Source organism: Emydura macquarii, unplaced genomic scaffold (assembly GCF_026122565.2).
Source record: "Emydura macquarii macquarii isolate MOO-44397 ecotype Brisbane River unplaced genomic scaffold, CSIRO-AGI_Emac_v2 contig_2473, whole genome shotgun sequence".
In the NCBI taxonomy this organism is placed as follows: Eukaryota; Metazoa; Chordata; order Testudines; family Chelidae; genus Emydura; species Emydura macquarii.
This window is the reverse complement of record NW_027132610.1, coordinates 15,081,967-15,102,578: the sequence shown is the minus strand read 5'-3', so window position 1 is coordinate 15,102,578 and position 20,612 is coordinate 15,081,967. Positions and strand designations below refer to the sequence as shown.

The 20,612-nt window shown below is 41.3% G+C and overlaps 1 long non-coding RNA gene across 1 annotated transcript; it reads left to right on the top strand.

Moving 5' to 3' along the window:
* The first annotated feature begins 14,969 nt into the window (after nucleotides 1–14,969).
* LOC137162833 (uncharacterized) lies at nucleotides 14,970–19,386 on the top strand. Its single transcript, XR_010922516.1, has 3 exons — nucleotides 14,970–15,193; nucleotides 16,168–16,247; nucleotides 19,263–19,386. It is a non-coding gene; the product is annotated as an uncharacterized lncRNA (long non-coding RNA).
* The last annotated feature ends 1,226 nt before the right edge of the window (nucleotides 19,387–20,612 follow it).

Sequence of the window (20,612 nt, the reverse complement as noted above, 5' to 3'; positions counted from 1 at the left end):
CTCCCTACCACACTCTTTTACAGCAAAAATAGTTTATACCTAATGCTATAAAAGACTTCAATATTTCTTTTCTGTTTGCTTTATCTGGCATCCACTAAATACCACAGAGCTGATTTTATGGATTTGAGACTCATTAAATAAAAGTAACCTTTACAAAAGATGTATAACTCCAAAGAGCATCTGCACTTACATTACAAACTGCAAAGGCCATCAGTCCTTACGCTTTCTTGCATAAGTTAATCATGACAGCTGGGATCACAAAGAGATGTCTCCCTCCATAATGCAACGTGGCACAGTAACCTAGAGTTTTACACCTCTGTCTGAAGCGCCCACTTTAAGGCACTAGTGGAGAAGATACACCAGACTCTATTATTATATATTCTTTTTTATTACCATAGCACCTGGCAACTCCAGTCATGGATCAGGACCCCATTGTTCTAAGTGCTATAGAACAATCCAACAGTCCCTGCACAAACAATTTACAATGTGAAAATAGACAACAAATGGGTGCAAACAGACTGAGAAGTACGAGGAAACAATGAGACAGTATTGATCAGTATGATAGGCTGATGATACCTAACCATTTTCAGGGTTTTTGTAGGCATTGTGGCAAAGTGGATTTAAGGAGAATTTTGAAGGCATATATTGAGTTCATTTTGCTGATGTTTATGAAGAGCACCTTCCAAGTATGATGGGCAGTCTGGGAGAAAATTTAATAAGTGAGCAATGGAGGCTGGCATCATGGGTTTAACAGAGGTGGGAATCAACCTTTTGATGCTGGATGAAGGATGATAGGTAGGGTAGGGATAGGCCATATAGGCAATAGAGAAGGGAGAGTCAGTGGAGGAACACAAGAGAAGAGGTGACAAGGTCAAAGTGATGGACTAGGAAAATGATCCTTGCAGCAGAATTCTGAATGGATATCAGTGGGGCAGAACTGAAGGAGGGGAGAATGAATTTTAGTGGATGAAAATGGCTGGTCATGGGATTTCTTTCAGGGACGCTGCTTCATAGTGTGAGAGGAGGAGCAGAGGAAGCAGGTGTTGGGGGTAAGCCAGGGCTGGGAGTCAGTAGGGTGGCCCCTGTGATAGGAAAGAGGGACAAAAGAACAAAGCATGGAGGAAAATGAAGAATGAAGAGAACCAACATCCATATCAGTGGAAGAAAGGGCACAGAGGAGAAGGCTGAAAGAAGATAAGAAATCATCAATGTTGATAGACTGGTGGTCATTGAACAGCTGAGTGACAGGGCTTGAGATGTGCAGGGGGCAATGCTGAAAGAAAGTGGGTGATGATTAGAGAGGGGAAATTCAGCAAGAGAGAGACCACAAGTTGGTGAAGAGCTAGTCAAGTGAATGGACATCTTAGTGAGTGGGAAAGTTGAACCAGGGCTGCAGGTCAAACAAAGAGGTGAGGATGAGGAAACATGCAACTAAGGGGTCAGATGAACTACTTTTTCTCCCAGCTCTCTTCATCTGTGCTACGTACAAGTCTCAGAGCAGCTGAGGATCTGTATAATGCTATCGCATCTTATATAGACAATCTGTTTGCTATTATTGCATCCCATTTTTTGGTTTTGACTTTGATGTATTATTTATTTATTTAGATTTTAACTAATAGTTCTTTGGGCATATGCACAATTGACAAATGCAAACAGTCAGTCAAAGGACATTAAAAGAGGATCCTAAAATGATCTGTCCTAACTCAATGCAAATTTCACCTCACCACTGCATGTCATGATGGGGACATGGGTAGTCATACCTAGTGGTCACAGCAGGTGTTAGAAGTCAGGCCAAGTCAGGTACCAGGAGGTCAGGGTCTGAGATAGGCCAGAGGGAAAACTGAGTCAGGCATCAGGAGGCTGGCAGGCAGCCAGGTTTCCAGGGGATCAGGTCAGGTGCCAGGTTACATATAGCAATTGAATAACAAAGTTGAAGACAAACCAGGGTCAGAAGCAGGAGTCTAAGGGTCTAATGACAAGCAGGGTCTGGAGCAGAGACAGGCAGTCAGTCTGTATTGTTCTTAGTTTGACAAAGTCCCCAGGGTGCAACCTGGACTGTGGGTCTGCTGAGCCCCTCCAAAACCACCAACCTGGATTGCCTTTCACACGATGATGCTGATGTCAAGCTACAAACCTCTGAGAGGCGCTGCATTTACACAGACGTCCACAGGCAGGGACACACCCAATTGTGCTACATGAATGATTTCCCAGCCACTCATGAACTATTAATAAGGAAGTTCCAGCCAATTGCCCCCCAGTACTCCAGCCTTTCATCCCAGAACTGTACCATCTTGCACTGGTCAAAAGCCTGGCAAGTGTAAGTGCATTAAGTTCGCCACTCCCTCAGTGTGGGGTGGACAAACACTAGTCTTTGTAAACTGAGCTGAGATTTCCCAAGCACTTCAACCAAAACACACTGTTTTAGGTAAAATATAAAACAGGTTTATTAACTACTGGAAGATAGATTTTAAGTGATTATAAGTAGGAGGCATAGAGATCAAAGTTGGTTAGTTATGACATAAAAATAAATTCGCAGTCTAGATTCTATGAACTAAGCAGAATTTGAATCAAGCAGTGTCTAGCCCTGACAGATGGTCCAAGTTCGTTTCTGTTCCTCAATACACAGATTAGACCCTTTATTCAGTCTGGGACCAAACTCCTTCAGTTTCAAAATCTTTTTTTTTCTGGACCTTCTGCCAGGTGTTGAGATGAGGTGTGATAATGAGATTGCAAGTGATAATGTTACTTCTCCTTTTTTATATTTTCTTCCAGCTTGCTGGAAAGATTTTTGCTATGACGGTGGGGATCAGCCATTGGTCAAGCAGCTTCCTTTGCATATGTGCTCTCTCTCAGAAATCTCTAGATCGTGGATTCTCTCCTTGGTGGGTCGTGATGAGCCATTAATGCTGTCTGGCTATCTATGGCTACTGCATTGTTGTACCTGAAAGGCTGGTTGTGGGTGATCTCACCCTCACAACATATTTCGGTGACACATATAGCAATGCTTCACAGAGTCACATATAATGATAGCACATACAATCCAACAGGATATTAATGTTGAGCAGATCAAGATTTTTACAATGATACCTCACAAGGCATACTTTGTACAAAACATATCATAATTATATGAAAGTGGTGAATATGGGAGTTCCAGGGTGCTTACTGTGAGGTACAGAGTGCCACAGACAGCTCTCCTTCGTGTTTTTTTGGTTTAAGTACTCATACCAGCCAGTCAGTGGGCTGTGAGGGGTCACCACACAGGTCCTGATGGGTGGTACTCCCTTCCAAGCTGAACCTTGGAGATGAGCAGGAGCATTGGTTAAGCCAAATAGCATCACCAAGTATTCAAAGTGCCTATGCTGAGTACAAAAAACTGTCTTCCATTCATCCCAAGGCCTTAGGAGCACTAGATTGTATGTCCCCTGAAGATCTAGTTTTCTGAAGATGCTGGCAGTTCTCGGGCAGTCTAGAATGAGTTAGTCAATTGGTTCAATGTACAACAGAGGTGTAGTGACCTATATTTCTTATTCACAGAGGACTAGTGCCATTGCAGAAGTTGATCGCCAAATGAAGCCCTGGGTGAGGTTTTACTGGATATACCCAAGTAGCACCTTCAGCTCTGGTTCACATAAGGAGTATATCCAACTGTAGTGCACTTTTATCCCACGCTGTAGGTCTTTTGGGCAGTAGTAATGTCTGTGTGAGGGTAGTGAGTTTGCATTTTTCTTTTCAAACACATCCAGGTAGTCGTGGTACTTGTCAGGGAGGCTGAGACTCTGGCTCGGAACAATTCCTGTCTGGATAGCCCCCCGGTCTGAAGTTCTATTTCTGAGGATCTCTGCCCATCCTCGGATCCCAGGAGTGGGTCACTTGATTGTTGGTTGTTTCATTGGAGGCACACTTTCTGACAGTATTCAGAGGAGAAGCCAATGTTCCTCCACCACCAGGAGATATATGGGTCATGCTGCTCCAACCAAGGAATTCCAAGAATGATCAGGAAGTATGGAGAAAGGGTCACATCAAAGTATATTGTTTCTTGGTGCCCTTTCACTACAGTCTCTAAGGGGCCAGTCTCTTGAGTCACTGGTCCCAATGAAATGGGAGGCCCATCAATTGTCTCCACCAGGTCCAGTGTCGATTTCCACCAGAGGGGTCCTCAAGGATTTTAGCTGCCTCCGCATCTATAAAATTGACAGCAGCCCTGGAGACTATCATTGTTAGTTGTGCGAAGATCTGCTGTACTTGCCTCAAGACCTGCAATTGCAGTAGCAACTGGAAATGAGGGGAGACACCATGGTTCCCAGGTTGGGTTCTACTTGAGAACAGGGAATGATTCTGAAGCCCAGGCTGTACACCTCCCTGCATTGTGCTTCAGCTGGTCCATTTCATGAGTTCTTCTGAGCAGGGCAGGAGGCAAGGGTGTGTCCTGGTGCCTCACAGTAAAAACAATTTCAGTTGTCATTGATGCTTTCACTCCTCCGGGGTCAGACTGAGCTTGATAAGTTTATGGAGGGGATGGCATGATGGGACAGCCTAATTTAGCAATTAACTGATCTTTGACCACTTACTGTAAATATGCCCAATGGCCTGTGATGGGATGTTATATGGGATGGGTTCTGAGTTACCACAGAGAATTTTTTCTTGGGTGTCTGGCTCATAAGTCTTGCCCACATGCTCAGGTGGACAAACTACGGCCCATAGGCCGCATATAGCCCGTCTGAGCTTTTCATCAGGCCCTCCAGCTCAACCAGTGGTCCCCAGCTCCATTCAGGTGGTCTGCGGAAAGACTGCAGAACAAGCTGTACAGCGTGGTGGCGGCCGCTCTCCCTTCCAGCCCCACATCTTCCCGCCTCTCATCTCCCCCTCACATGGGCCCAGCATTACTCTGGCCGGAGTGCAGTGGCCACTCCCCCTCTTGGCCTCACCCCTTCCCCCCTGTCTTTCTCCCACCATGTAGGCCCAGCGGCGCCCTGACTGGAGCTGCTCCCAGCCCCAAGCAGCACCACGCAGCAGCTGCTCCTCCCCCACAGCCCCACCCCTTTGATAACAAAATTGTGTTGTCCCTGTTTGAACATGAACTGTTCATTTCTGGAGCATTACTAGCCCACCATACAATTTCTATACCCAGATGTGGCCCTCAGGGCAAAAAGTTTGCCCAAACTTGGTTTAGCTGATTGCCATATTTGGGGCCGGGAAGGAATTTTCCCAAGGGCAGATTGACACAAGCCCTGGGTTTTTTTTGTTTTTCTCTGCAGCATGGGGCATGGGTCACTAGTTGATGGATTCTCTGTATTTGAAGTCTTTAAACCATTATTTGAGGACTTCAATAACTCAGTCAGACGGGGTCTATTACAGGAGTGGGTGGGTGAGGTTCTGTGGCCTACCTTGTGCAGGAGGTCAGAACAGATGATCATAATGGTCCCTTCTGACCTTAAAGTCTTTGAGTCTATGAGATGTCAGTGATGCAGGTTGGCCTGCATGGATTCAGGACTCAGCTCTACAGATGTTGGTGTGGAGTGCTCCATTTTGTCCTGATGTAGAGTGTGAACATTTTTTAAATCCCTAATTTTTTGTCGGACAGGAAAACCATTTCCCACCCAGCACTACTTACACGATTTTCTCTTCTTTATTGTGATACTGCTGAAGTTATGATTGATTGCCTAATTTTGTGTATCACTCTCTCATTTCCATCCTGGACTGAGAAAAGTTTAATCAAAACCAACCTTTTCCACGGAAACATTTGGTTTTGACAAATCGATATTTTCCAACAAAAAAACATATAGTCAAAAAAATTCCGAACAGCTCTTCTTTCAAGTACCCACAACCAGAACAAATCAAATGGCAGTCAGTACAGATCACGAAGAATAGCATGTGTATTCTGTAAGAAATACGGCTTACTAATTCTGTTCCATATATACATTCACCCATTACTTCTGGTATTTATTTTCTAAGCATTACTTCAGTCTTATCTGGCCTGAGTCTCACCAGATAATACTCTAATTGCTAATCCAATATTTTTTTCTTTCTTAAAAAGTTTGACAGCTTTTTCAACAGCCCAGCTTGCCAACAGTGATAGGGACTCTGAATAATGATGATATTGCGGCCATATTGAGTAGACTTAGTATAATATGGATTTTTAAAAACCATTTTCATTTGAAGTAGGTACAAGATATTAACACAAAATCTACAGACTACAGGGGAGATTTTCAAAGGCACAGTTGGCAGTTAAGTCCCTAACTCCCACTGATTTTACATGGGAGTTAGGCATTTGTAGGCAAATGCTATTTGTGCCTTTGAAAGTTTCCTTGTAAGATGTAATATGTTGAATGTATATTTTAGGTGTTGGGACATGTGAAAAGATGCCTGCTTTTCTGGCAAGGAAAGAAAACAGCCAGGTAAAAAGCTGCACCACCAATCTGATCAGGTAAACAACTGGGTCAGCAATCCGATCAGGTAAACAACTGAGTTAGCAAACTAGTACTAGGCAGGAAAAAGGTTTATACAGTATATAATGAACAACTTTGTAACAGTGTATTTAAGGCAAGCACCTGAATGTGGGGGCACACTTGCATTTAACCCTATGCTGTGTCCTGTTTTGGTGGACTCACCTAAGCAACAAATAAACAACATACTTCTTCAGCTCAAGAGTCTGTCTGTGAACCTGTGCGTTCTGTGTGGTGGGAAAGAAACAGTCAACACTCCCTCTATATTTTTCTTACATTAACATCCTTCTAGGCTGATAGGAAGTCATATTCCATTAAATTTCAATAGGAGCTGGATACCTAATTCCCTTTGGCTCCTTTGAAAATCTCAGCCCATAGTTAACACGTATATAGGTATAATGAAGTAATGTAGGTATCAGTTATCCTGCAGTATTTTAGGAATTTTAATTATTGCAGTAACAGTAATCCAAAACATTAATTAGCCAATAACTCCTCATGACTCCCACCCCTCGGAAAACTGTTAAGTACCCTGGCTTATATCTTTCCCTTTTTCACTATATGACATGGATCACAGAAATTTTAAGTCAAGGAAGGAGGGAGCTGCCCCTTTTATGTGGAGGAAACTTAATAGATTCTACAGCGTGGCAAGAGCTGATTTGTCTCTCGGCACAGGTGTGGAAAGCAGACACACAGCCATGTAGTCAGGATATTTATTATTTCTGCAGCTGTGAATCAAGATGTGTTACAGATGGAAAAATGCTACAAGATGATGTAGTCCATCTGCCTGTCAACGTAGGATTATTCCCTGCTGTACCTCTCCTAATTCTTTGGCCAGTCTAGTGAAGCATTTCCATTCTACTCTCTCTGGACCACTTCCTTATAGCTTGCTTCGCTTTGCTGGCCAATAGTCTCTGAGCTGCATCAGTGTATCCAAGCATAAATCTATATAGCACTCCTTCTAGTGAGATAGGAGGAAATGCCAGAAAGATGTCTTAGGGATTACTGGGATGGAGAGACCTGTCAGTTCCTTGATGTCTCCCAAATATTATATTCTCCCAAAGCATCCTTCTCTCTGGGCTTCTTCATCATACATGGGCAAGATTCCTACCTCTTTGTACAATTCTCAGCATGAAGGGATATTTGAAGACCAGTAGCATCTAGCTGTGTGGCGGAACTGATAGACTTTCGTTTGGTTTTGTGTCTGACTGGCCTAGTTTAGGAGCCTTTTTAAAATAAACAATGTCACATTATAGGTATATCTGTTTCTGTGGCCTTAATGCCAAGATCCCTTTCTCATGCTTCAAAGTAGGAAGTATTATACTGGAGATCAGAAAAAAAAAAAAAGTAGGACTTGGAAAGAAAATTATTTTTGTCAGTTTCACCTAGTGACCCATTCTCTGTGACTACCTTAGGTTGGATTTACAAGGCATCATTCAGGAGCAGATACACTAGTGTCAAGTGAAACACTGATGCTGATTTCTTAATGCAGTCTCCTGTCATCTACACTGGGGAAAGCCTGTGTAGTATAAAGTTGGTAGAGGTGTCCAGTAGTGTGTCCTTCCAGAACATTAATCCCACCCTTGGTGCAGTTAGAGTTGGGGCACCTAAGTTACTTGGGGCAAACCAAGCTCCATGAAAAACAAAAAACAAACAAACCAAAAAAAAACCAAACCCCACGACAAGCCAACACTCAGACAGGGGCATCAGTGACTGCATATGTGATTAATACAATTTAACTGCAAATCAGGTAAAGACATCCACAAATTGCTTGTTTAGCATCTTACGTACTTTAACTCATCTGTGTGTATAGATCACGCACACAAACACAGGTGAACATTTTCACCGACATTTTTAGCACATGTTCCTGGGTCTCCACTTTTTGAACATTTAACCCTGAATGTCTAAAATTATAGCCTAACTATAGCAAATACAATTCACACAAGCTTAAGAGAGTAGCCACCAAGTTTGCTGTGCTGAATACACAGAATTCCTCAACCTCTGCACGGGTTGTGTTAGATGCTCTTTGCAGACCTGCCTAATACTTGGAAGTGCTGGGCAGCTCTAGTACTGCAGTCATCCTTGGGGCCTGTAACAGAGCTGTATGTGTCTCTCTCCCAAATAACACCCTCCTCTTCGTGTTCCAGAACAGCAAGATTTAATTTTGTGGGGTAATTATAATATTTTAGTTGAGTTTTGAAATTTGATAAGGGTGGAGATGATAATGGGTGTCTAAGACATGGCCCCGCAGTTCAGACTACAGGGATGTGAATGCAGTGCGTACTAGCAAACTGCACTGTAACTCCCCCTCTGTGGGTGTGAACTAAAAGGTGCTTAGTTTATGTTGACATAATCCTCTTTCATCAGGTCTACATAATGCAAACTAAGTACCTTTTTATTCACACCAGCAGTGTCCACATGGGGAGTCACTGCGCAGTGTACTAATGAACACAGCAATCCAGCACCCCATAGTCCAAACCGTGAGGTCCTGTAAACAAGCCCTAAGATGTAATATTGGCAAACTGCTTCTATCCACCCAGCACCCAAAAACAGCAAAAAGGATTGCAACACATGGCTATCATATAACATTTTTGTCTTTCCCTTATGTGATGGTGCAGTTACGCACTGCCCCATGGTAAGAACAGGTTGTAAAATAACAACCTAGCTCTTTGTGGAAACTGACCAAATTAACAGTATAAACCCTTTAAAAAAAAATCTCTGGGCTTTAAAATTATCATTCAAGGAATAAAAAAGGCATCAGGATGGCAAAATGTACAAATACGCCTTTAATCAATGGTTTTGTGATTTCTACTTCTATAATTATATTATACTAATTTAGTTCCCCCCTTTTTAAATGCATTTATAACTGCAACACTGACTTTTAACTGTCCATTTCAACCAACAATCTCTATGCACTTTACAGATGTTAATTAGTTCAGCCCCACAAAATATGTGTGAGATTGGTCGCTAAGCAATGTACTATAATATAGGTGAAATAAGGGTGTCAGAACAGAAATTTTACAGCTGTTAATATGTTTGACGGTAGAGAGTAAATGACCATAAGTACTGGGTGAAATTTTGACCCTAGTCAAGTCAAGGGGAGCTTTGTCATTGACTTTAATGGGGCTGGGATTTCAACTGTAGTGTTTGATTTTCAGCTTCTCTCTGATCCATTTTAAACCTGTTTTTAAAATAAGATATTTTTCCCTCTCTGCTCTTCTCTTTGATATTTTTTCACTCTTCTTCTAAGAAAAAAAACCTCATTAGATTAGAGTTTGATTATGAGTTGAAATTGTACATACATGGTGTTAGAGAAGGGGGTGAAGAGATTGGTATTCCTCACTGCCAACACTTAGAACAAAAGAATGGCCATACTGGGTCAGACCATTGCCAAGTGCTTCAGAATGAATGAACAGAATAGGTAATCATCAAATGATCCATCCCATCACTCATTCCCAGCTTCTGGAAAACAGCAATCCCTGCCCATCCTGGCTAATAGTAATTGATAGTAATTATCCTCCATGAACTCATCTAGTTCTTTTTTTGAACCCCGTTATAACCTTGGCCTTCACAAAATCCTCTAGTAAGGAGTTCCACAGGCTGACTGTGTGTTGTGTGAAGAAATACTTCTTTTTGTTCTTATTAAAGCTGCTGCCTATTTGTGAGCCCTATTTCTTGTATTATGAGGAGGTATAAATAGCATTTCTTTATTAAATTCTCCACACCAGTCATGATTTTATAGACCTCTATCATATCCCCCCTTAGTTGTCTCTTTTCCAAGCTGAAAAGTATCAGTCTTATTAATTTCTCCTCATATGGAAGCTTTTCCATACCCGTAATCATTTTAGTTGACCTTTTCTGTACCTTTTTCAATTCCAATGTATATTATTGAGATGGGGCGACCAAATCTGCACACAGTGTTCAAGATGTGGAGTGTTCAAAGCTGAGGAGATTCCGTGCACGAAAGAATCTTGTGCCACCCAGGATTTTCGTGTTTATGAACTCTTAGGCTTAGCGCATGGCCACCGTCAAGGACAGTGCTAGGGTGCCTGTTTTGGAATCTTTTAAGAAAACCTAACAGACACAACACAAAACATACAGGTATCTGAATTTTTGGGAGACTGTGAGACTGCAAAGGGTCTCAACTGCTTTACAGCCTTTTTTCGAGTTTTAAACCCAGTCCAAAAGCTCTCGGGGTGAACTCACTCTAGTGCCGGCTGGGGCATTGGCTGGTGCAGAACTCAGGGTTGGAATGCAAGGTCAGTCCCATCTGGGTCGCCAGAATTGTTGGAAAAAGATTTCAAATGAGGTTCGTTTACCCAGCACCAGATAGAAAAGAGATCCACGCAGGTAGTTGGGCAGTCTCCAAGTTTTATTTCTGCAGAGGTTAGACACTTCCCAGCAAGTGGTCAGTGTGAGACCCCGAAGGCATGCTCTTTTGCATATTTATATAAACATAGATAAAGAAATTATATATGCATAAATTCTTAATACTTAATGCTTATAGGTACATTTAAATTATCCCTATTACTATTGGCCTACTTCTTCTAAAGGTATTCATAACAAAAAACATGCTAACAGAAGATTTCAGCTTATCTCTCTGGGCTGCTTGGTTTCTCTCAAGGCTATATAACTAGTTAGAACCAGTTGAGGCTATTTTCTTGCTTCTTCTAGGAACGCTTTCTCTGACCCTGGTACAAGACAAACACTGTAAGAACAAAAAAGAAGGGGGCAGGCAATCTCTACAAGAAAGCAGACCACTAAAAAGAACTAAAATGGAGTAACTGTGGTCAAGCAAACAATTATTTTCTTTCAAGTGGTAACAGCTAAATTAGACCCCATCATTTTATTTGAAGAGTTGGGATTATGTTTTCAAGTGCGCATTATTTTGCATTTATCAGCATTGAATTTCATCTGCCATTTTGTTGTTCAGTCACCCAGTTTTGTGAGATCCCTTTGTAACTCTTCATTGTCTGCTTTGAATTTACAAACCTACTCAAGATAGTTATCATCTGCACATTTTGCCACCTCACTGTTTACCCTTTTTTCAGATCATTTATGAATATATTGAACAGCACAGGTCCCAATACTGACCCCTGAGAGACACCATTATTTACTCTCTCCATTCTGAAAACTGACCATTTATTCCTACCCTTTGTTTCCTATTTTTTAACTAGTTCCTGATCTATGAGAGAACCTTCCCTCCTATCCCATGACAGCTTACTCAGTTTAAGAGCTTTTGGTGAGGGACCTTGTCAAAGACATTCTGAAAATCTAAGTACAGTATCTCAACTGGATAACCCTTGTCCACACACTTGTTGACTCCCTCAAAGAATTCTAATAGATTGGTAAGGCATGACTTCCCTTTACAAAAACCATGTTGACTGTTTCCCAACAAATTATGTTCATCTATGTGTCTGATAGTTCTATTTTTTATTATAGTTTGAACCAATTTGCCTGGTACTGAAGTTAGGCTCACTAGCCTGTAATTGCCTGAATTGCCTCTGGACCCTTTTTTAAAAATTGGTGTAATCTGATACAGAATCTGATTTAAATGATTGGTTACATACCACAGGAAGTAGTTCTGCAATTTCACATTTGAGTTCCTTCAGAACCCTTGGGTGAATACCATCTGGTCTTGGTGACTTATTACTGTTTAATTAATCAGTTTGTTCCAAAACCTCCTCTAATGATGCCTCAATCTGGGACAGTTCCTCATATTTGTCACCTAAAATTAATGGCTCAGGCTTAGGAGTCTCTCTCTCACGTCCTCAGTTGTGAAGACCATGAACATTTGCGTACTACAGGCACATGGTCTCCTTTCTGTAGCAGTTGTGTAACTCAGTTTGATTTGTGATCTTATGTGAGGACACGGCTGAACTATCACTGAAATGATGGCGAATTTTCATAAGAGGTAAGTCTGGGAGTTCCTGAAAACCAATGATGGTTTGGTGCTAAAGCATATGCAATTGGAAAACAGATGAAGATATATTACTAAGCATGTTGCTTATCAAAATTATTGGCGTTCTCTAGCATATATCAAATGTATAGGCATTTAAAACAAGACAGTCTGCACTGGAGGTATTCTGCAGCTGTAAATGCCTTGTTGGCATACTATTATTAGACACTAGTGTAATATAGATAGAGGCCTTAACAAAGATCACCTCCTACTGTGCAAATACACAGAGTGAGACATTCCTTGCCCAGAACAGCTTATTTTTGTCCACCAAAATTTTTGAAATTTTCTATGAAATATTTTGACAAAAACATTTCCCCTCTGATCCTCCCCCAATCATTGACATTTTCCAAAGGGGAAAAGAAGAGCCAACCACTCTAATTAGGAGGCACTGTGTCTCTTAGGGACCAACTGCTGTGCCACCACCTAAGAAAGTGGAGAATTCTCTTCACCTTCAATCCTAGATGGTGCAGGGGTACAGGGCCATGACCCTAGCTTCCTTCTGCTCTTTCCCATTCTATTTGGGGTTGCTATGTTCATGAGGGTATGGCAGGGAACAATTACTGTTTTCAGGAGTGCACGGGGTCTGTAGTTATGACCATCACTTCCATGAAGCTCTTCAGTATCAGTGCAAGAACCAGGATATCTGGGACATGTTCCAATATTAATAGTGAATTTATACAGTTGGACAGATCTCCACTGGATGTAAATCACTATCATTCAATTGACTTGAAAGGGACTACTCACTAGAAGGGTGGCACAACTGATCTTACTTATTTTTGGCATTAGTGATGAAGAAAAAATTGCCCCAATATCTCCAACTTTTGACAGCTGCCTTCTAAAATTTTGGTAAAGTGGCCTAGAGAATTCACCCTTACATTTTTGTTTGTTTTATTTCTGAGCCATTATTTTCATCACATCAGATATCCTTGACACTAGCTCTTGGCAGTTGTTTGTATATGTATATCAGTTATATATTTTGAAAGTTTTTAAAAGGTTAAGGTGATATCCCAGAAGATGTCAGGTGTGTGACAGATGTGGATCTACTCAGTAATAATTTATTAATGTTGTATGTAAAGTGGTTATTGGTATGTTTACTGTATGACTACGTTGGGATAAATCAGTAATGTTGCTGGGAAACAAGCAGGAAGGCAAACGATGACTCAAGATAAGAAATCCCTCAGTGTACATATTTGGGTTAATACAGGATAATAGGAGAACCACTGGTCCTGAGTAGTGGACAGGCTTCTAAGGTGCTCACTCACACATTCCCAGAATACCAGATATTCCTACATTTTGGGGAACAGCATGGGCCTACCCCTGACAGTGTGACTCCACCCCCACCAGCATGATCTCATACATACTGGTACCAGGCAGAGGGCAAACCCCTCAGAAAAAGGACTGTCCGGTTTAATACCAGACAATGGCTTGCCCTCGATCTGAGCTCAACAAACTGGTTTTGGACAGCAAACCAAAAAGCCCAGGAACTCAGAAGAAAAAGAAATTCAGGTATTGATCTCACTCCAGGAAAAGCAGTTGTTGCTGAGAAGTTGTTCAGAGGGTACGTCTACACCTCAATAAAAGACCTGGCACATAGCCCCGGCTGATTCAGGCCAGTTGATACAGGCCCTCAGGGCTCAGGCTTTGGGGTTATAAAATTGCAGTGTAAAGGTTTGGGCTCTGAGACCCACCCCTCTCGCTGGTTTTCAAAGCCTGCGCTCCAGCCCAAGCCCCTATGACTACACTGCAATTTTAGAGCCTGTCACCACTTCCCATCGGGGTCGTGTTGGGTCCCTTGCTGGGCCCCTTGCTCAGCCCCTCTGGTGTCACAGTATGTGCCCCACCCAATCAGTACAACCTATCAAGTTGTTGTTGTTTCTCTTGTGGGGTTGGTTAGAATAATGCTGCCTTGTTGAAAAGTTTAGGGATGCTATGCTATGCTATGCTATGCTATGCTATGCTATGCTATGCTATGCTGGCCTGGCCTGGCCTGGCCTGGCCTGGCCTGGCCTGGCCTGGCCTGGCACTGCTCTCTGAGGCTTCTCTATCTCCCCTTCCTTTGCTGCTCTTCCTTATTTATACTGGGTTTTGCCTCCTTCACATGGTTCAGCTGTGGATATCTGCTTCCAGGATTGGCAGCTCTTGCAGCTGTGTGTGGGTGTGGTAGGTCTGTTTGTTTGCTGGTAGGGATAGCTCTCCTCCCCTCAGTCCTGAAGAGGGCTTATAGACCCTATTACATAGCCCCAAGGCCCATGAGCTTGAATAGTTGACTCAGGCTCTGAAAGTTGGTGCTGAGGGTTTGTATTGCAGTGTAGACACACCCAGAGGGAGAGCACTAATCCTCCGCTAGTGACATGTTCACAAAGTGATTGGGATTATTTCTATCATTATTTTTGCTAATGCTCTGATTAAATTCAATGTGCATTTTAATTCTGTTTAGAGAGCTGGGGGAAGGTAAGGGCACAAGCTATTTATCTCAGCTGTAAATAAGTTCTAATACATGTTTTAGCTGAAAATGGCCCTTTTAAAGTGAAAAAGATTAGAAATAAGCAGGAAAAGATACGTTCAACTAATTTATACTTTTTCCCTCACTTTCTGGCTACTTATTCCCAAAACACAAATGCTAATGCAATCACTCTGAGTACATTGTATTCTGACTATGGTCCCATAAAAACAGGCCGGAAAGAAATTCTTTGCTGTTTTAACTCTTATCCATAAGGCTACTGCAGTCTGAAATCTGAGAGAGCGTTCAGCCTTCTCTTCAGAGAACATGGAAAACACTTGACTTATCCAGAAGGTATTTCATGTTTCTAAATTTGGAGGCTACACTGTCTCACTAAGCTTTACTGTTTCTTCTTCACCCAAAAAAGGAAGAATGCAATGAACATTAGCCAGTTGCATAGAGTGTTCACTATCCAGCAATTTTCATTAGCATCTTTTAAGGTATTCAATGTCCGAATCAATCTTCAGTGTTTAGATTATGCTTCCAGCACACTTAGTTTAAAACAGAGGTAAGCCTATCTGGGATGAAAATGTTTGAAAGAGTGTTCAGAATCTGAAGAGCCTTGTATTAGGGGCACCCATGGAATAAAATGAACAGGATTAGTAAATTAAGAGGAAACAGAATTTCTAGGCAGAATGGTTTCATTCAGAGTAATCAAAAGCCATTAACCATTTCATCAAAGACTACTCTGACAGAAGGAGGGCCTGTACATGCTGTCTGCTTTACACACAAAGATAGGGAATATTTGCACACTTTATAAGAAGTAGAAGCTGAAGAAAGCATTACTTGTCAATGTATTAAAATGAAAGAATGAATAATGGCCTCCACATATGTAGCATATTGTGAAGTAAGACCATATATATTGCAGGCAAGTAGCATACAAATAATTTAGATATTATTAATGAAAAGAGAGAACTGAAAGACACTTTCTTATGCCCAGAATGTATCTGCAAAGTAGAAAAGGATATTTTATACATTATTGAAAAAAATGAAACTGTGCAGTTGGGGGGAGAAAAAAGGAATCAACAATGAAAGTTGAGGTTAAGATCATGATCCTAACAGCATCCCAATGCAAGAGAGCCAGAGACTCACTGGTATCTGCTACTGAGTTTCAGCTGGCCTGACCAGTTCAGTATACTCACTAATGTCATGACCTGTATCTAAAAGGTGTCATGTAAGATATGAGTAGAAAATTAACATACTGATCCTTAATATTATTGTGTGGTGTTTGTAGGACAAATCCAAAATTAAAAACATTTGTTCTTAAGATGTGTCTGCTAGGCAAAACTGAAGTTACCCCACTTTAGACAAAGGAATGTGCTTCTACTGCCCTGAAGATATTTCCAAGGTATGTTAGAAGAAAATGGGAATGCATTTACATAGAAAATAAACAAACGAGTTAAGCTAAGAAGGGGTGGAGATAGTACTGAGCATCGCAGCAGAGGGAGGAGATTGCAGGGGCAGATCATTTTAGCAAACACCAGTGGGGGAAGAAACCCACACAGAAACTCCTTCACCACCAGACTCCATGTCTTCTTCCTCAAAACTTAAAAAAATAGCTTTCTTTTGAGGGATAATCTTCAGAAGAAACCATTTCAAAGGTTGACTGGACTGTAAAAGAGAGGGTCAAAGAACCCAAAGTTATCTTTCACCTAAGAAGACAAAAGAACCAAGCACTTTGTCTTTGGGGAGAGATCCTGACCAAGGGATGGGTGGGTGTCAGCTCTATTGCTGGAGGGAAGTGTGGTGAGACTCTTACCTTGAACCAAGACTACAGTTTTGTTAAGTCTAAATCTCTAGAAAGCATTTTTCCTTTTATTTGCTTATAATCATTCCTAATGATCCTTTATACTTGCTCACTTAAAATCCTATCTGCTTTTGTTATTAAAGTTGTTTTAGTCATAATCTACAGCATTCAAGTGCTATGTGTGAACTGAAGAGACTGTTTACTCCAGTTAAAGTGATAAACTGTTCATTTATCTCTGTAGAGGAGCAAGCAAACTGTATTATTCCCCTGAAGGGTCCAGGAAAGGACTGAATATTTCAAAGCACACAGTTTGGGGAAACTTTGGGATTGGGGGGGATGGGGTCAGCTTCCCCAAATTGGTGGATACCAGAGTGTGACTGGGGTGTAACAAATAAGCTACTGTAATCAAAGTGCTGAGTCAGAGCTGTTTAACACACAGACACTCACGACATTCTTTTGTCAGTGTTCAGGATGAGTCACAGCAGCAGAGCATTTAAGGTTCTCAGGATTACAGGGCAGGCTATGATACAACCCATCACTGACCTGGGTTGCACCCTACAATGTGGCAAAGGTGTCTATATAAAGGAGAGAGACAAGCAAACATTAGCTTTGCAATGCAAGATGCTAGGTTTGTCGAAGGAGTCAAAAGGGAATTAGATCTAATTCCAAAACCATTCCCTGGCTTTATTCACTCTCTCCATTGCACCAGCCCACCATTTTCTCAGGCTTGAGTTTCTCTTGAAATTCAGTGGGAGTTGTGTGCCTATGTCACTGCAGTAGATTTAAGTTTAACCAACATAAAAATGTTGATTTGTGGTGAGCCTAATTGCTGTAATTATCCCCCTGGGTCATTCAAATGTCCAAATCTTGGCCTTGGTCAGCTTCTGCAATCCACTGAGATTCACCAATGCACTATCTATGGTAGATCTTCCCTTAGATACTGAAATTCCCTATTTCTTCAGATCTATTCAGACTTTACATATGGCAGAGTGATGCCAAAACAATGTAGTCATATTTACTATTTGGATCAGTTTCTCATTACATTTTTCTTCTGAGTGTTTATTTCCTGGTAGTTTTTCAGTGCCAATTACCCTAGCCCCCATAGAAGCGCTTCAGGGGAGATTCTTCTAACACTCAAGGCTTTTCCTGTTTTCCAGCTATCCTTTTGTTTGTAAAGTCTGTAGCAATAACACATATTTGACTCAGCTATGCATCTGTCTGTGAAACTAACAGTGGTTCTCTCCCCCAACTTCCTCAAGCAGCAACAAGCTTGTGAAATGTTTTGCATAAACGTGTCTTTCTTCTCTATCAACAAGTGCTTGTTTCTTACCCATTTTTTCCATCAGTGTCCCTATTTGACTTGCAAATGAACTCAAGTTAGGAGCTCTGCTCTGATTTCAGCCAGAGTGATATGGGCTCAGTACCTTTATAGATATATAAGTTATTAGCACACAGCATAACCTATAATCAATCAATCAATCGGAGGTGATTCATCATCCAACAGGTAACACAGGAGGAAGGATGGAGTCTAGGTTGACAGCAGTGGTTTCCAGTAATGGGATCACAATTAGGGCCTACAAGCATTAAGTCAAAGAATTACAAGAAAGTTCCAACACTGGGAATTTACAAGGACAGTTTTTCTCAGTTGCTCACTTAACCTAAGTGTGGAGAGCCTGTGGTTTGGTAGCAGCATTATATAGTGATGCACAGGAAGCCTAAGGTTTGACGTTCCAGGGACCACTGGAATTTGAGCACCTCAATTCCTTGGGAAAGAAATTAGTGCTTGAAAAGAATCATCTTTACCTGCCAGCCCATCTCACAATAGCTTTGCTGTGTCCCACAGTAGCTCTGTTCACCTAGTGGAGGCAGACCTTCAGCACTGTGGCTGTCTGAAAAGGTTCAAGCCAAAGTGCCTAATATTTAGTGTCAAGAACAAATTTAGTGTTTAGCAATGTAATGTCTGTAATGGCTTATTGGTACTGACCTTCACACTATTAGCAACCTCTGTGAACAAAGACATTGCATTTCTGCAAGGGGAAAAATTCTGAACTCTATTTTTAATGTACATATTCCATAAATGGTAAAGTTTCTAACTTGAGCAGTAATAAGGGTAAATTTTAAAATAGTCAAAATGAGTTATTTAGAAGAATTAAGAGTGGGTGTAACCTTAATACCAAGGCTTAATCCATACAGTAGAAAGCAAAATGATAGCAACCAAATTAACAATCAGCTGATGCAACATTAAAAAAAATGTTAGTATATATAGCATTGCAATCAGAGTAAAGTGCTTTATTTCTTTAAAAGGCTTGTGAATGTTTATTACACTTCTGCCACTAACCTTTCTTTTCTGACATGTACAACACAGACAACACTGCAAAACATGTTTGTGTTTGTGGTAGTACTATAAAATGATTCCAAATAAATATCCATTATGCACTCACATTTGTGGAAGCACAATATTAGTTTGCACAACATTAGAGGCCCATAATTCAGCAATGGAACTAACCAAGCCAGAACAGATTCTCTATCACAACACAGAGGAGCACTGAACAGCAGATCGAGAAGGTTACTTAATGCAATTCAGCAAACTGAGACTTGTCATTTATTTTTTCTTAGGTACACCCTTCATTCCTGACTGAGTTCATTTCCTGGATGACACTTAAGGAATTGCTTCAAAGTACAAGCCTATTGTGCTGGTCATGGTATCTGTTTTTTAGCATTATTAAAATACTCTCTATGAATTTTATCTTTTACTGCTTTTATTTACATTGCCTTATCTTATCTGTTCTGAGAACACAGCTTTTAAAATTTCCCTGGCTTCTGTGAGATTTTGCAATGCCTCATGTGGTATCTGATTAAATTAGCCACAAACCAGGACATTCCTTCAGGCCCTCAAGATAATGCCTCCTTGTATTATGAAAACCACACACTATTTTGTGCAGAGTATGTTATTTAAATAAATTAAGATGAAATTAGGTCAATTTACTTTGAATTACAAATTCATTTTTTACTATAGACTTCCAGTGCTTCGTTTCTAATTGGCAGACTTTGACTAGATTACATGAAGAAATTGAGTGAAAATAAACCCTGAGGGGTAGTGGTGTCCATCTGGTATTTCTGGAGCTGCATGTGTCCTGTGGGCAAGTTTCCTAGAAATGGAGGACTGACAGGGACTGCAAGAGGTCATCCAATCCATCCCCTGGCACTGAGGCAAGATTAAGCAGTTGTGAAGCCTGAGGCAGTTCCAGTTCTGTGGTCTCCACTCTCCCACAATTCTTCTTTACCCTGAATTGACTCCCTGATAGATTTGCCTCCCTGATACATTCCCTGATAGACTCCCAGGGGAGCTTTCATGGTCAGCTGAATGCAGGAAGTAGTAAATCCCACAGTAGGCAAGACACAGAATGAAAATTAATATTCACAGTCATGGCAGAGACTAGGTACAGTAGATGTAACCTTGAGGGCTAGTCAAAAATGTTCCATAAAACTTAAAAAATAGTAAATGGTGGTTTTGATTAAATAAAATTTTGAGATAAATGTCTTCTAAGGAAAATTTCAGTTGCATCAATAAACTCTAATGCCCAAAGAAAAAAATACAGTTTTGGCTGAAAACAAAATTTGATTGGAAATCCAAAATATTAGATTTGGATATACTGCAAGGCTTCATGGAAGTTGTGATTTGGGTACCTCACATCTTTATTCTTCTGTTTGGGCTGGACTAGTGCCTCAGGATGCACTATGGCCATGGGACCCTCATGGTGCACTGCCTCCCCTCACCAACAGGTGAGACTGTGATGCATCCTGGGAGATGTACTCCAGCCAGGGCCAGGGAGCCCAGCTTACAGAGGGGTACAAGATCATTTGGCACCTGAACTCAACTCCCATGAGGCACTGTGGCAATATTTCCAAATCCAAGTATTTTGGTTTTCTGCAGAAATTTAAGGTCTTTAGTTTTTCACTGAAGAG